Genomic DNA, 8582 nt, shown 5'->3' with positions numbered 1-8582 from the left:
GCCCTTTTTCATATTTAGAGGTGTAATTTTAAAATTAAATGATTTCATGGTATAAAAATGTGTTAGGGAGAAAATGACAAAAATATGGTTGGACACCAGATCATTGATGTTGGTCTAAGTTTCTTTAACTTTGTTAGAAGGAGCACTGTTGATATATTTACTCCCCAATTTAAACCGTAATGTTGCAAATTCGAAATATACATATAAAGCAGAAAATAAGAAAAACGTATTTGCAGTTTTTCTAATCATGTAACCAAGGCAATACAAATTAAACTAGAGTTATATAGTTGATCTTTTGAGCTACGAGAGATGTTAAGTTTCAAAGCCATTTAACATCAACTATGTGCTTTTCCTTACTTGTGGACAGAAAATTACGAAGTGGAATAAATGGAAACTACAATACATTAGTATTTGTTTAAACAATAACTCATATTAAGCAACTTTTTCAGCATATAAAGCCTCACAGTAAGCTTAACAAACAACAGTAAACAAACAATTAAGTTTCAATACCAAATAAGTTGAAATCGGTTATATAAATCCTTAGTGACCATTTTAACTGTTGCGACCAAAACACTCACGCAAGTGTACGCGATCGACAAGTAATATAGTAGTAAGTAAAGTATCGTTCCCACGAGGAATTGTGATCAACTTATCGACTGATGTAGACAAACAATTATAAATTCAAGCTAAATTATCACACAATATATAAAGAACCAATTTACAATTTACTTAGTAATTAAACAATAATTCAATACAAAATTACTACACCAATTACACAATATTTTGATAACAATTTGGGTAAAGATATTCCGGGGTCATGGACTTGCTAGAGATCATGCTACTATTTTAGCTTAAGATTGATTTATTGAATTATCCGGGTTATTGATTATAGGGTTAATAATACTCATAAGAATCTTTCGAGTCCTTATGCACCTATTCAAGTTAAATTAATACCTATATGTCTATGGTATTAATATTAACAAGAATGCATTTACAACTCCTATTTTTCAACCAAACAAGGCAATTAAGTATATGTCTATCTTAATTGCAAATCTTTCACCCGATGCCCAGGATTCAGATCTTGTTCTATTTGATTCTATATGCAACCAAGAATTTCCTTTGTCAAGTTTAACTCAAGATTCGTAAATAATATTTCACTGTTAGCTACGCAGTAAAATAATTAAGAGCAGAATCAAATAAATAACCCATAACGATAGATTCAAGATCTTCAATCTAAGCTTCAAACAACAAGATCATCTAACACCCATGACCCAAGAATACTCGAGTTTTTAGCTACTCATATTCACATAAAAATAAACAATAAAAGTCTTAAACATAATATAAATAAACAAATAGAAGAAAGTTTAGAAGAACTCTTTGAATCCTTGCTCCAAGATGTTGTTCTTCTTCTCCTTTCTTAGCTCCAAGATGAAGCTCCTCCTTCTTCTATGACTTTTTTCCCCCTCAAAATCTTATCTTCTCTCACAATAATGAAGCTTTACTTTATGTAAGTTGAGTGGATCCTCTCAGATTTTCCATTTTGCCCCCAAATAATTGATTTCCCGGACAGGACTAGCACGGCAACGCATGACCAACGCACATCCCGTGCATATCGAGTTTCTTTCTGTCCAAATCACTGAACAAGCGCGGGAGCGCATGACCCGCGCTAGTGGGGTTTTCTCTTGTTAAGATGTTTCTGCTCAACTTTTTGTCATTTGACTCCATTTTTCACTTGATTACCATCATAAATTCTCATTTGTTTATTGAACTCCTGTGAGACATTAAAGTCATGATTAGAGCCAATTTTTGCATTATTTGAACATTTAAAATAGTAAATCATCCTTAAGTTGAGCTAAAACATAGGCTATATTAAACAATTTAGCCTATTATCAACACCCTACACTTAAACCATTGCTCGTCCTCGAGCAATTAACATACACTTCACATAAGGACGATCTTTTTATCAAACAATTTCTTGTAATAACACATGTTGACACTTAGGTACCAATTCATAATAATTCAACCTCAAGACATGACTCACAAGTGCCACGCATTTTCATAACTTGCTTACTTGCTCTAACACAAAGGTCAAAATTCTCCTTGCCTTTAAAAATCATGTGCCATCTCACAAATAATATATACTAGTTCCTCTCAAAATAATAATCAAGAATATTCAGGAACTCAAAATAGGAAGAATTAACTCACTCTCAGAATAGAAATTCATGTGCAACAGATGACATACCATATGCTTGCCCCTAGTGTAATACTCTACTAATTGAACTTATTCAGTCAAGGATCTAGTAGGACTTTTATTGGTTATAATGTAGGCTAGAAAAAAAGGGTGTGAAAAATATAGACTGTAGTAACTACACCTCTTTGAACACTTCCATACATACAACATATTTCAAAATTTCAGCATCATTCCTATGTTAAACCATCTCCAACCTTTTTGAGATTTTACATACTAACAACAAATTCCATTCTCTTCAAGCACCTTAGGTTAGGGAATGTTACTACTGAAAATTCATCCCCTATATATATACATATATAAATTATTCTTCACTCTTTTTTTTTTGATTTTTTTTCCAACTAAACCAACCAATCTCTTCTCAACTTCTTCAACATTAAAACAACATTAAGTGCTCATGAGAGATAGAGGTGCAAACAACTAATATATTACATAAATTGGTAAGGTTTATAACGTGGGTGCCAAAGAAATAGGATTAACGGCTCAAAAGGTTTGACTAAGATATATACAATTAGGTGGAAATAATTATCAAACTGGTTCAACAAAGAAATGTCTATATCATCTCCTAAACTGAATAATGCTACTATTTCGCTTTGCAAAACACTTGGGGGCAAGTTCTAGACATCAACTATTATACACAGAATATTCCAGCAATACTTACTCACACATTGGCACACAATTCACTCAAGCTTGGATCTTTCTCGACTCTCTAGTCAAAGCAGTTAAGCATAGTCATAATTATACAATTTAAGGCACTTACTTTAGAATCAAGAATTGAGATTTGAACATCACAAATAAGCATATATCACTTTTCAAGCATGTGCATTTGAGAAGAATTAACTCTTTAATTTAGGAACTTTTTATTCAATTGACATAAAGGAGAAAAAAATTACTATACCCGGTTCAAATACACCCTTGGAAAAGAACCATGACATAAAGAAAAACCAAGGGGAATTATTTAAATTAAACCAAAACTAGCGTACATTAAACTAAAAAATAAAATAAACAAAAATATATATATTTTTTTCGAATTAATTCTGATTTGGATTACTATCTATCAATACTGTAATTTAACAAAACAAACTAAAATCAACTTTAACACACTAAATAAAAAAAAATAAAAAATTAAACTCAATCAAACGAAGAGAAATTTGACAAAGTAAATACATTATAATATGGGCAAACCACCCCACACTTAAAAACTTGCATTGTCCCTAATGCAACATAAAAACAAAATAGATCAGAGAAAAAATACTCCCTGAGGCCATTGGCCTAAGCATCTTCTTCTTCAAATATGCGCAGATATTCCTCGTCTTCTGAGGGAACATTGTCCTCATCCCCATCCTTGTCGGCTACTAGATGCAACCTCAGGTAGTCCAGTGTTTGATTTTTTGCTTGGGCGCCTAGACATTTTATCTGCACAACATGATATATTAGCTAAAAAAATCATTTTAAGAGCAGGTGGAGTAAATACCCCACACTTTTGTTAATATCATGTTGACACTTAGTATGTATAACAGGGATTCAGACTACCCTGTTCTTCAATTAGAATGATATAATGTTTATCGGTCTACCTAATATTAGAGATACTTACTACAATTGTACATAAAAATAAAAATTACAAACTAAGCTGAAAATATAAACAATAAACATAAAAAGAAATTAGTCTATTTTACAAAATTCAAAATTATTATACAAAATATACTACACAGGCGTATATACAAATCCTACATAGACAATATACAATGTGAACCACTTTTTGCTTCCACCTTGAACTTATGAATTGTACCCCTAACAAGGCATCAAGTCTGTCGCTATGCTTCTTTGGTGGGGCTACAAAGATAACCAGGCCAAGTAATAAATTTTTCACTCGACACTTCTCGGCCTTTGGATGAGGAATGTAATTTTTGCTTTTTGGCACAATAAATTCAAGAATATAGACACTTTCATCCTCACTCTTTGACTTCCCCATAGGGTCAGGTGGCTCGATTACTATCTTACTATCTAAACACAATGTGGAAAATGATTGGAATGAGGTCTATTGCGCCATAACTCATGAATTTTACTACTATTTACATTCCCATTTATACAAATACTCAATTATTCTAAAGTAATGTTATCTACTCCCTCACATGACTCTAGATCACTCTTCTTAACATGGACATCCTCAAGAAAAATATGATCTAATGATTGATATTCTTGTTTTAGCTCCTCTATTTGGTCTAGAAGATTTTTTTCAGCTTCATACAACTCATCATTAAATTGTTGGGCGTTACACGCATCAACCTTTGCACTCAAATCTGAATCCAAGTTATGCACAACCAAGCCAAAATTATCACTTTTTTTGTGCAAGCTCATCTCTCTCCTTAGACTAATCTTTCATCACTGTTGTAAGTAAACAGCGTCGTTTCGCAGAATCCACTAATCGAGAATATCCGTCCCAATACCAACCCTTACTCCCATATTCAAATTCAGATGTCCAAAAGGTGAGGTCATGACTAGCCAAAAAATACGGGCCATAAAAATCTTTGATTAACCAAGCGTCTTCATCATTAACCTTACCTTTGTATATTTCATCCTCAGATGTCATCCTGAGAGAACTAGAAACATACTAAGAGAAAAATCAAATAGTTATAAAAATAACATATTTACAAAAATAAAAGAAAAATAAACTTGTAAAGATAATAATAAAAGTCTAACCCGGAAGAATAGTTAATGTCTAATTCCCCGACAATGGCGCCAAAAACTTGTTGCGACCAAAACATTCACGCAAGTGTACGCGATCGATAAGTAATATAGTAGTAAGTAAAGTATCGTCCCCACGAGGAATTGTGATCAACTTATCGACTGATATAGACTCAAACAATTATCAATTCAAGCTAAATTATCACACAATATATAAAGAACCAATTTACAATTTACTTAGTAATTAAACAATAATTCAATATAAAATTACTACACTAATTACACAATATTTTGATAACAATTTGGGTAAAGATATTCCGGGGTCATGGACTTGCTAGAGATCATGCTACTATTTTAGTTTAAGATTGATTTATTGAATTATCCGGGTTATTGATTATAGGGTTAATAATACTCATAAGAATCTTTCGAGTCCTTATGCACCTATTCAAGTTAAATTAATACCTATATGTCTATGGTATTAATATTAACAAGAATGCATTTACAACTCCTATTTTTCAACCAAACAAGGCAATTAAGTATATGTCTATCTTAATTGCAAATCTTTCACCCGATGCCCAGGATTCGGATCTTGTTCTATTTGATTCTATATGCAACCAAGAATTTCCTTTGTCAAGTTTAACTCAAGATTCGTAAATAATATTTCACTGTTAGCTATGCAGTAAAATAATTAAGAGCAGAATCAAATAAATAACCCATAACGATAGATTCAAGATCTTCAATCTAAGCTTCAAACAACAAGATCATCTAACACCCATGACCCAAGAATACTCGAGTTTTTAGCTACTCATATTCACATAAAAATAAACAATAAAAGTCTTAAACATAATATAAATAAACAAATAGAAGAAAGTTTAGAAGAACTCTTTGAATCCTTGCTCCAAGATGTTGTTCTTCTTTTCCTTTCTTAGCTCCAAGATGAAGCTCCTCCTTATTCTATGGCTTTTTTCCCCTCAAAATCTGATCTTCTCTCTCAATAATGGAGCTTTACTTTATGTAAGTTGAGTGGATCCTCTCAAATTTCCCATTTTGCCCCCAAATAATTGATTTTCCGGACAGGACTAGTGCGGCAGCGCATGACCAGCGCACATCCCGCGCGTATCGAGTTTCTTTCTATCCAAATCACTGAACTAGCGCGGGAGCGCATGACCAGCGCATGACCCGCGCTAGTGGGGTTTTCTCTTGTTAAGATGTTGCTGCTCAACATTTCGTTATTTGACTCCATTTTTCACTTGATTACCATCATAAATCCTCATTTGTTTATTGAACTCCTGTGAGACATTAAAGTCATGATTAGAGCCAATTTTTGCATTATTTGAACATTTACAATATTAAACCATCCATAAGTTGAGCTAAAACATAGGCTATATTAAACAATTTAGTCTATTATCATTAACCTATTTAAATTCATCTTAGAACAACACTATACAAAATAACAATAAAAATGAAATATACTAAAAACTCTCTGTACTTCCTTGAGATTAGATATGTGAATGATAGACTAATGTCTATTAAGTTAGTGGTTGGAGGGTGCACCCTAAATATCATTAGCGTGTATGCACCGCAAGTGGGCTTGGATGAGAAGGTTAAGAGGCGTTTCTGAGAGAGGTTGGATGAGATTGTGCATAGTATTCCGCCTGCAGAAAGGTTATTTATCGGAGGAGATTCCAATGGTCATATTGGGTCGACTACTGGTGGCTATGGCGAGGTGCATGACGGCTCCGGCTTTGGAGATAGGAGCAAAGGAGGTACTTTGGTGTTGGATTTCGCTAAGGCATTTGAGCTGGTGATTGCAAACTCTAGCTTCCCGAAGAGGGAGCAACATTTGGTCACTTTTTAAAGTACGGTGGCGAAGACTCAGATTGATTAACTCCTCCTCAGGAGGTATGATAGAGGGTTGTGCAAGGACTGCAATGTTATCTCGGGTGATACCCTCGCGATGCAGCATAGGCTCTTGGTGATGGACATCGGTATCATGATTAAAGCTCAGGAGTCAGAGGGGAGATTGTCGGTTATGAGAGCTTGGTGGAGTAGTAGGGATGCGAGTACTATGTGGACGATGATGATAAACTGTATTAGGGAGGCAGCGAGAGAGGTGTTAGGGGTCTTGAAGGGTTCTTCTTATTTGAGTTATATCAACATGTGTAGTATCCTGTTAGTTTAGAATGGTATGTCTACTTTCCTTAATTGCATATTTGAACTTTGTGCAGCATGTTTGTTGAAGTTCCTGTTTTTCCATGACTTGTACTTAGTCTAAATTGTAGGATTTCGTGTTGTAGCTGTTGTTTGAGCTGCATATTTACTTTGGGACTACGGAATGGTATTCCGGGAGATCTCCCTATACTGCATATTCACTTTGGGACTACGAATAGTATTCTGGAAGATCCCCTTGTACTGCATATATACTTTGGGACTACGGAACAGTATTCGGGAGATCCCCCTGCACATTTACGTTTGGGAGTACGAGACAGTATCTCGGGAGATCCTCTGTTGTTATCTCTGTGTACTGAGCTGTTGTCTTCTATGATTCTATTCCTGTTTTTTCAGTCTTTATTTTATTGCGATATTTCATTCTGCCTTATATATATATATATATATATATATATATATATATATATATATATATATATATATATATACATACATACATACATACATACATACATGAGCTTTTGGGTATGTCGTCGCTACTCGACTGAGGTTAGGCTTGGCACTTACTGAGTAACGTTGTGGTATACTCATGCCCTTCCCTACACATGTTTTTCGTGTGCAAATCCAGGTATTATTTACCAGCCTAGAGTTTAGTCGCACGATTACTGTTTCAGGAGACTTAAAGTTACACCTACCCGCATCCGCAGACCTCGGAGCCCCCCTCTATCCCATTATGTTAATTCTTCCCTTGTTTCTTCAAACATTGATGTATAGAGCAGTTAGAAATTCTTAGAAGCTTGTGACTTACGGTATTCCGATTCTTGGGAAAGTTGCGTATTATTTCAGGAGCTGTTGTTTGTATATGCCGAGCGACATCTTTTCCGGTTATTAAAAATATATGTTAGTTATTATCTTTTATGTTTTATTTCATTTCCGCAAATATTAGACTTACCTAGTCATAGAGACTAGGTGCCGTCACGACAGTTCACGGAGGAAGAATTTGGGTCGTGATATACTTTATTGCCTTGATTGGTTGAAATATAGGAATTATGAATGCATTCTTGTTAGTCTTAATTCCATTAACCACCTCTTTAGGACCCAATAATTAATTTGTGGATACAACATTTACGTTACCTTAATTGATTTTTATATTATTAACTTTAATAACCATAATTTATAAATATTAGGATGCTTGAAAAAATAAACAAACTTAATTATTCATTATTCATATTTAAATACATATTAACGTGTGTTCATATTCATACATTCTAATCTTAATGAAACAAACGACCTTTAAGATGAGCTGAAATGAAACGACATGATCTGCAATAATTCATATAGCCAATCTAAACTTGGGATTAAAATCTCATAATGATTAGTAGTTATATGATTATCTTCATCCACTGAGAGAATTCATCACAGCTTGATGTAACATGCCTAATAAGGACCTGAAGTTTGCCATTTTTCGAGGAAACTCCTG

Source organism: Nicotiana tabacum, chromosome 3, assembly GCF_000715075.1.
Source record: "Nicotiana tabacum cultivar K326 chromosome 3, ASM71507v2, whole genome shotgun sequence".
Taxonomy (NCBI): domain Eukaryota; kingdom Viridiplantae; phylum Streptophyta; class Magnoliopsida; order Solanales; family Solanaceae; genus Nicotiana; species Nicotiana tabacum.
This window is presented reverse-complemented; position numbering follows the sequence as displayed.